The following is a 6,048-nucleotide window of genomic DNA, read 5'->3' on the forward strand; positions in this document are numbered from 1 at the left end:
ACACACACACACACACACACACACACACACACACACACACACACACAGTCTCGATCAATCACAGTCCCCTATTAAGGGCCCCATGGCAGCCATTCTTGTTACACACAGGGTCCCCCGTTAAAAGGGCTGGTCATGGCAGCTATACACACATACGCGGCCACCGGTGGCAGGGGACCCGGTGGGAGCAGAGAGATGAACAGGGATTTTGCTGTGACTGGAAGGTTGGGGGAGGCTTTTTGTGTGGGTTTTGCAGCCTCTCCATCTGACTGTTCTTGTCTGCGTCATCCAGACATCTAAAACCACCAGCCGTGTCTGTACCAGTGCAGGCGGAGAGCTTCAGGCTAAGTATCCACGGGTTCAGACTGGTACTGTATCAACAGCGGCAGAAAGGGGATGGATGGGTTTCCGCTGGTGAAGTGACTGCCTCACCCCACAGCCCTGGCACTAGATGTAATGCCAGTTGAAGGCTTTTATTGAAGATTACGGTTAAACAAAACGAGGGAGATTAAACATAAAACAGCATTAAAGCTGCATTCGAGGTCCGACTTCTGCATCAGGGAAGGAATTTAGCGTGGAGGCTGCTGTGTCCTAAGACACACTGCTGTGCCTAGGTGTTACAACCTGTCTGCACATGCTGTTCTGAGACTTTGCACACCCTGGGTACAGGAGAGTGAGTGATATACACACAAATCCACAGTTACATAGGACTTTGCAGCTGGCTCTGAGCCACACCTAGGCAACTCAGCACTTTGCAGCAACAGTGGGGATAGAACTCAACTCCTCTTGCTCCTAAAGCCCACTATGATTGGTTCTAAAGGAGAATCTTCATTAGTTGTTACCAGTATAGAGTCCATAACACCGTTGCGTGTTTCTAATTTCAGCCAGAAGGGGGCAGTGAGGTACAAACACGGTAGCCAGTTCATTATGTGTAATCCCAATAGATGCTGACTGAGATTTTCAAAGCTGCCTCGGAGATCTGGCCACCCGATTCTCATTAAAATTCCTGGCTTTGAAAATCACAGTCATTACTCCTACCTAGCATCCTTTATACTTGGTAACTTCAATCACCTGGCATGTGCCAGATCAGACCTGTGATCCGCCAAATCTGGCACCTTGATTCAATAGCAGATGTGGCCTGAAAGGTTTCAAGATTTCCCTTCCCTTCTCACTGATTTCACTGGGAGTGTTGCCTGAGTGAGGTCAGAGTAGGAAGTTAGCGATGGACTTCAGGATCGGCCCATTCTCCAGAGCTTTCCAGCTGAGGATCAAAATGCCCTGTGCCAATAATTCCCCTCACAGCCTGGAGAATTCCCATTCCTGTTTTATGGATGGGGAAACTGAGGCAGAGAGAGGGGGTGGGGAAATACCTCATCCAGAGCTGGGCATAGACTGAATCTCCTGACAGCCAGACCGCTGCTTGTAGCCATGACACCATCTAGCCCCTGTTACTAGCCATAACGCTGTCCTTCTTGTGCACCCCCCGCTGAAGTCTTCGACCCTGTCACCCCCTGTGGCAGCGCTTCCTGTGGGCTGAGTGTGTGTTGCTAGCGGAAGCCTTTCCCTTTGTTTGTTTTTAAATCTCCGGGCCAGAATGGCTTCCCAGCGAGATTTTCAGAGAGGAGGAAGTGTCCTGGTATCTGGGAGGGAGTTCCTGAGAGATGGTGCGATGCCGTGACCTCTCCCGAGCCTTCTGACTGACAGGCTAGGGGCCATGTGCACACGGGGGTGCATGCGCCTCTGTAAATTACACGGGGACAACATCAGGTTCTTCCAACCCTCGTGCTGTGCACAGCCTCATTCCCACATTGCAAGGGTGAGAATTCTCCCTGCAGCTGCAATGCCAAACCTCCCCTGCTTTTCCCAGGGGGATCACCCATCCCCAGCAGCACACGCTTCTCACTCATGCCAGAGTGCCACACCCAGGAGCCCCTAACCCTTGGCCTCAGGACTGGAGGCTGGCAGCCAGGCCTCCCAGCTCTGATGGGGGGGTGGGGGTGGTAGGAGGTACCTGCTTCCCCGTTAGAAACTGGACTAAGGCCCAGCAAACGCATTTCACGTACCAGCGAAGAGGACAGTGACGTTCACTCACTACTGCCTTTGGTTGGAATTGAACCAGCAACTTCCATCGCCTGTTACTGTTCCTCTGAGCAGTACTGGATATTAAGCAATCACAGCCTGGTGCCTTTTGAACGAATGGGGGCCGAATTCACAAAGCCCTGCCTCGCTTTGTAAACGCGCGCGCACCCTTTGCCTGCATGTGCACCCTGGGCATCTGGTTTGCAAGAGCAGCTGAGCGTGTGCGCCAAGGTGGTGATGGTGGTGGAGGGAGGGGCGGGTTGCAGTTGCTCTGATGCTGCATTTGGCACTGCTCATCCTTTGTGTGGGGCTTCAGGAACGTGGCCCTCGCTGTCATGTTTTGAGCATGTGGGGGAGGGAAACCAAAAGCCGACGCAGCTGGGGGCAGCTTTCAAAGGTCTCCACTCTCCAGTAATTTTGAAAGCTGTTTTGGAGACCGGAGGAGCTGAGATCAGCAAACCATGGGGAAAGGAGAGCTAGAGAATAAAAGCGAAGGTTGTTTTATGTAGGGGGCAGGGGGTGGGATTTACTTGCTGTGTGTGTTGCTCAGTGTTGTACACAACAACTGTCTAAAACAAAATCCAGGCCCCAGAACTGATAGGGAGGGAGGGAAGAAGTCAGGACACCTGGGTTCTATTCCTGGCTTTAGGCAGGAGTGTGATTTGGAGATTCGAGTAGGGGACTGGTGGGAGTCAGGGAGCATGATCTAGTGAGGAGATCAGGGGACTGGCATTCTGTTCTTCTTGGTTCTGGGGCGGATGGGACCTAAAGGGGGCTTCGAAGCAGGGCTTGTGTGTGCAGCAGAGGGGCCTTGGCCCTGCGTGTGTTGCTGAGTGGTGGAGCCCGGCCGGGCTGACTCCAGGGTGGCTGCTGCTTCCAGTGGCGGTACGGCCCTGCCCGGCTCTAGTCTAGGCAGTCACTCCCGCTGAACGCTTTGCTGCCCGAATGCCATGCAGCCTGTCTCGCCAGCAGAAGCCAGGGACATCTGGGAGCGGGTAGGCGAAAGTGACATGTCAGGGCAGTCAGGGCCCTGCCACAGTACTGGTAAATATCATCCTGGCTCGGATTCCAGGCAGCCTTGGCAGGGCCTAGCCCGAGGTAGAAGGGAGCCCAGAACAACCAGAAGAATGCGTGGGTGATGGAGGGGCTGGGGGGTGAGTGGGGAGAATCCTCAGAGAGGGGAGGGCAGAGCTCTTCAGCTGGGGGGCATAATGCAACCCAAGGCATTCGTTCATTTTCCATGGGCCCAGATTGTCTGAGTTATCAGCGGTGGCAGAAGCTCTGCGCTTCCTGTCTCTGTGCGGAATGCAGGCTCCTAGGGGAAGGGATTAAGGGGATTATATTATTATTTGTTATCGCGGAGGGGGGAGAAAAAAGAAGAAACCTTCATCGCTGGGAATTCAGCCTAATCAGAGTGGAGATTAGCCTCCCCCCCCCCCAGTTCATTTGGCAGCCTGGGACGGCTCCAGCGGGCAGCGCGGGCTGTCCAGCCTCCAGCACCCTCCTTCTGGCTGGGAGGGAGAGGTTCCAGCAGGCGTGTTGGGTCCCCGCTCGCTCGCCCTCGCATCTCCTGCTCTTTGATCCCACATGCTGCTTATCCTGGCTGGGCCCAGCCCCTTTGTGTCTAGGATAATTAAGAGGAGATATTAGCACCATGAATCACAGCCCCCTCCCCTCCTGATAGGGGACCCGTGTCCCATCCTGCCCCTCATGCCTGTGAACTGCACGGGAGGCAGGGAGCTCGCAGGCTTCAGCTGAGTGCTGAAGTATCTGCGGTTCCAGGCCAGATCTCTGCTGCTGCTCCCTCCCGCATCAGTCCCCCCAGTGGTGCCCCCATCCCCCACCACCTCCCCGCATCAGCTCCCAGCGGTGCCCCCACCCCCACCTCCGCTACCTCCCCGCATCAGCCCCCAGCAGTGCCCCCACCTCTCCTCTGCTACCTCCCCACATCAACCCCCACCTCTCCTCTGCTACCTCTCCCCATCAGCCCCCAGCAGTGCCCCCCCTCTCCTCTGCTCCCTCCCCTGATCAGCCCCCAGCGGTGCCCCTACCCCCATCTTCGATACCTTCCCCATCAGCCCCCAGCGGTACCCCCATCCTCCACCTCCGCTACCTCCCCCCATCAACTCCCAGCAGAGCCCCCACCCCCACCTCCACTACCTCCCCCCACCAGCCCCCAGCAGAGGCCCCACCCACCAACTCTCCTCCATCACCTCCCCCCATCAGCCCCACCAGTGCCCCTCACCTCTCCACTCTCTTACCCCTGAGCATTCCACCTCTCCTCCCCCACCCCCACCAGTACCCACATCTCTCCCAGCCCCTCCCCACCAGTACCCCATCCTCTACCCCCCCACACCTTGCTACCTTCACCTCCCACCTCCTTACCATCACCAGCCCCTCACCACCACTCCCCCCATGCCTCTCCATACATTCCACCCCCCACCATTCACCACCTCCCTCGTTCCCGCCTCCGTCTCCATGCTCCCCTCCCCGAGCCGGACGGGGGTAGGGTCTGCAGATTGGTACCACCCCTAAGCATTGGGGAACAGGTGGGTGATGAAGCCAAGAATGTGGCAGCTCCGGGAGGGGAGGACCATGGGCTAGGCTGGGGTAAAGGTTTAGCTAGGATACATATGTGCTGGTCCAGTGTCCCCTGTGCCTCATGCAGGAGGGGTTGGGCTCGCCCTGGATTTAAAGGTATCTGTGGAAGCCCTGGGAGGTGCATGGGGAGCAGGCATTGAAAACCCAGCCGTGGGCTCTGAGTGGGGGGAGGACGCCGGTCCCTGGGTGAGGCGGGCCAGGGAGGCGGTTGGCACAGCCATCGTGAAGACCGGCTTTTTCGTTTGATAAAGCCCTGACCTGATGAGGCTCCACCACTTCGTCTCCCCGCTTCGTGCTCTGAAACGGGGCCCGGCGGGGAGCTGGTTCTGCTGATCCTACCTATGCAGAGGGAGGCTGGACCAACCTGTGAGCTGGATGGAGCTTGCCTGGGCCCTGGGGCCCTAGATGGTCATTAGTTTGCTTACGCTTAAGGCTGGCTCTGGCCATAATTAACGACCTGCCGGTCCAGGAGCTGCAGCAGGAGGCTCCGGGCTGTTTGCAGGCCTATTGCTGATCACACTGATAAAGGCAGAGCAGATACAGAGCCATTCTCCTGCTGCAGCTGACTTTGCCTTTGTACTCAAAGCCTCCTGCCTGCGCAAAGGGGTCTTTGTCTCCCACGTTGCCCCTTCTCCACCCATGCTGGAAGGGAGGGAGTTTCTGTTTCCTTCTCCTGGTCCACAGTCCTGGGAACTGTCTGTGGAGTGTCTCGTTCAGGAGACAGCATTCCCTAGGAGTTAGAACACAGGATCAAGAGCCGGGACTACTGGGGTCTATGCTGGGCTCTGCCACCGACTTGCAAAGTAGCCTTGGGCAAGTTACTCCCCCTCTCTGTGCCTCAGTTTCTCCACTTGGAAAATGGGGATAATGGGACCTCACCGCTGCTGGGGGTTGTGTGTGTGGTGGGGGAGCAAGTTGTGAGACATGGTTAAGTAGTGTTTGTAAAGAACATGGCACCCCTCAGTCTCCTGTGTTAGCTGGTCAGCCCTACAGTCCGTTTTTGCCACAGCAGCTCTGGGGAGGCAGAGCCGACAGGAGCTCACCCGTGCAGTGGGGGACCCTGGTCAGCTGCAGCACACTCCGCTCCCCTCCTCTTCTCCAGTGTGGATCGGTTCGTGATGGTGGTGGTACTGCTGTTAACCCCACAGCTGAAACTGCAGGGAGAATTTTAGGCAGGCAACGTGCAATTACCTGAGTTGGAATATGGCCAGGACACTGGGCTTAGCGCCCCTACTTTGTGAAATGTGTCGGAAGAGCTTATAGTGGCTAGGAGCGATCAGGGCCTCAGCATCACACCTCAGTCAAAAGAAATTTCCACTCCAGCAGCACAGCACTGGGTCATTGGGTTCAGGCCTGACTCAGAGGAGAGAG

At 56.5% G+C, this 6,048-nt stretch overlaps 1 protein-coding gene across 1 annotated transcript in view; it reads left to right on the forward strand.

The window, feature by feature from the left end:
- LOC112122178 (methyltransferase-like protein 24) overlaps positions 1-6,048 on the forward strand; it is a 14,379-nt gene that overhangs the window by 2,245 nt on the left and 6,086 nt on the right. The window lies entirely within an intron of this gene.

The sequence above is a fragment of the Terrapene carolina genome, unplaced genomic scaffold (assembly GCF_002925995.2).
Source record: "Terrapene carolina triunguis isolate 2854851 unplaced genomic scaffold, T_m_triunguis-2.0 Scaffold236, whole genome shotgun sequence".
In the NCBI taxonomy this organism is placed as follows: Eukaryota; Metazoa; Chordata; order Testudines; family Emydidae; genus Terrapene; species Terrapene triunguis.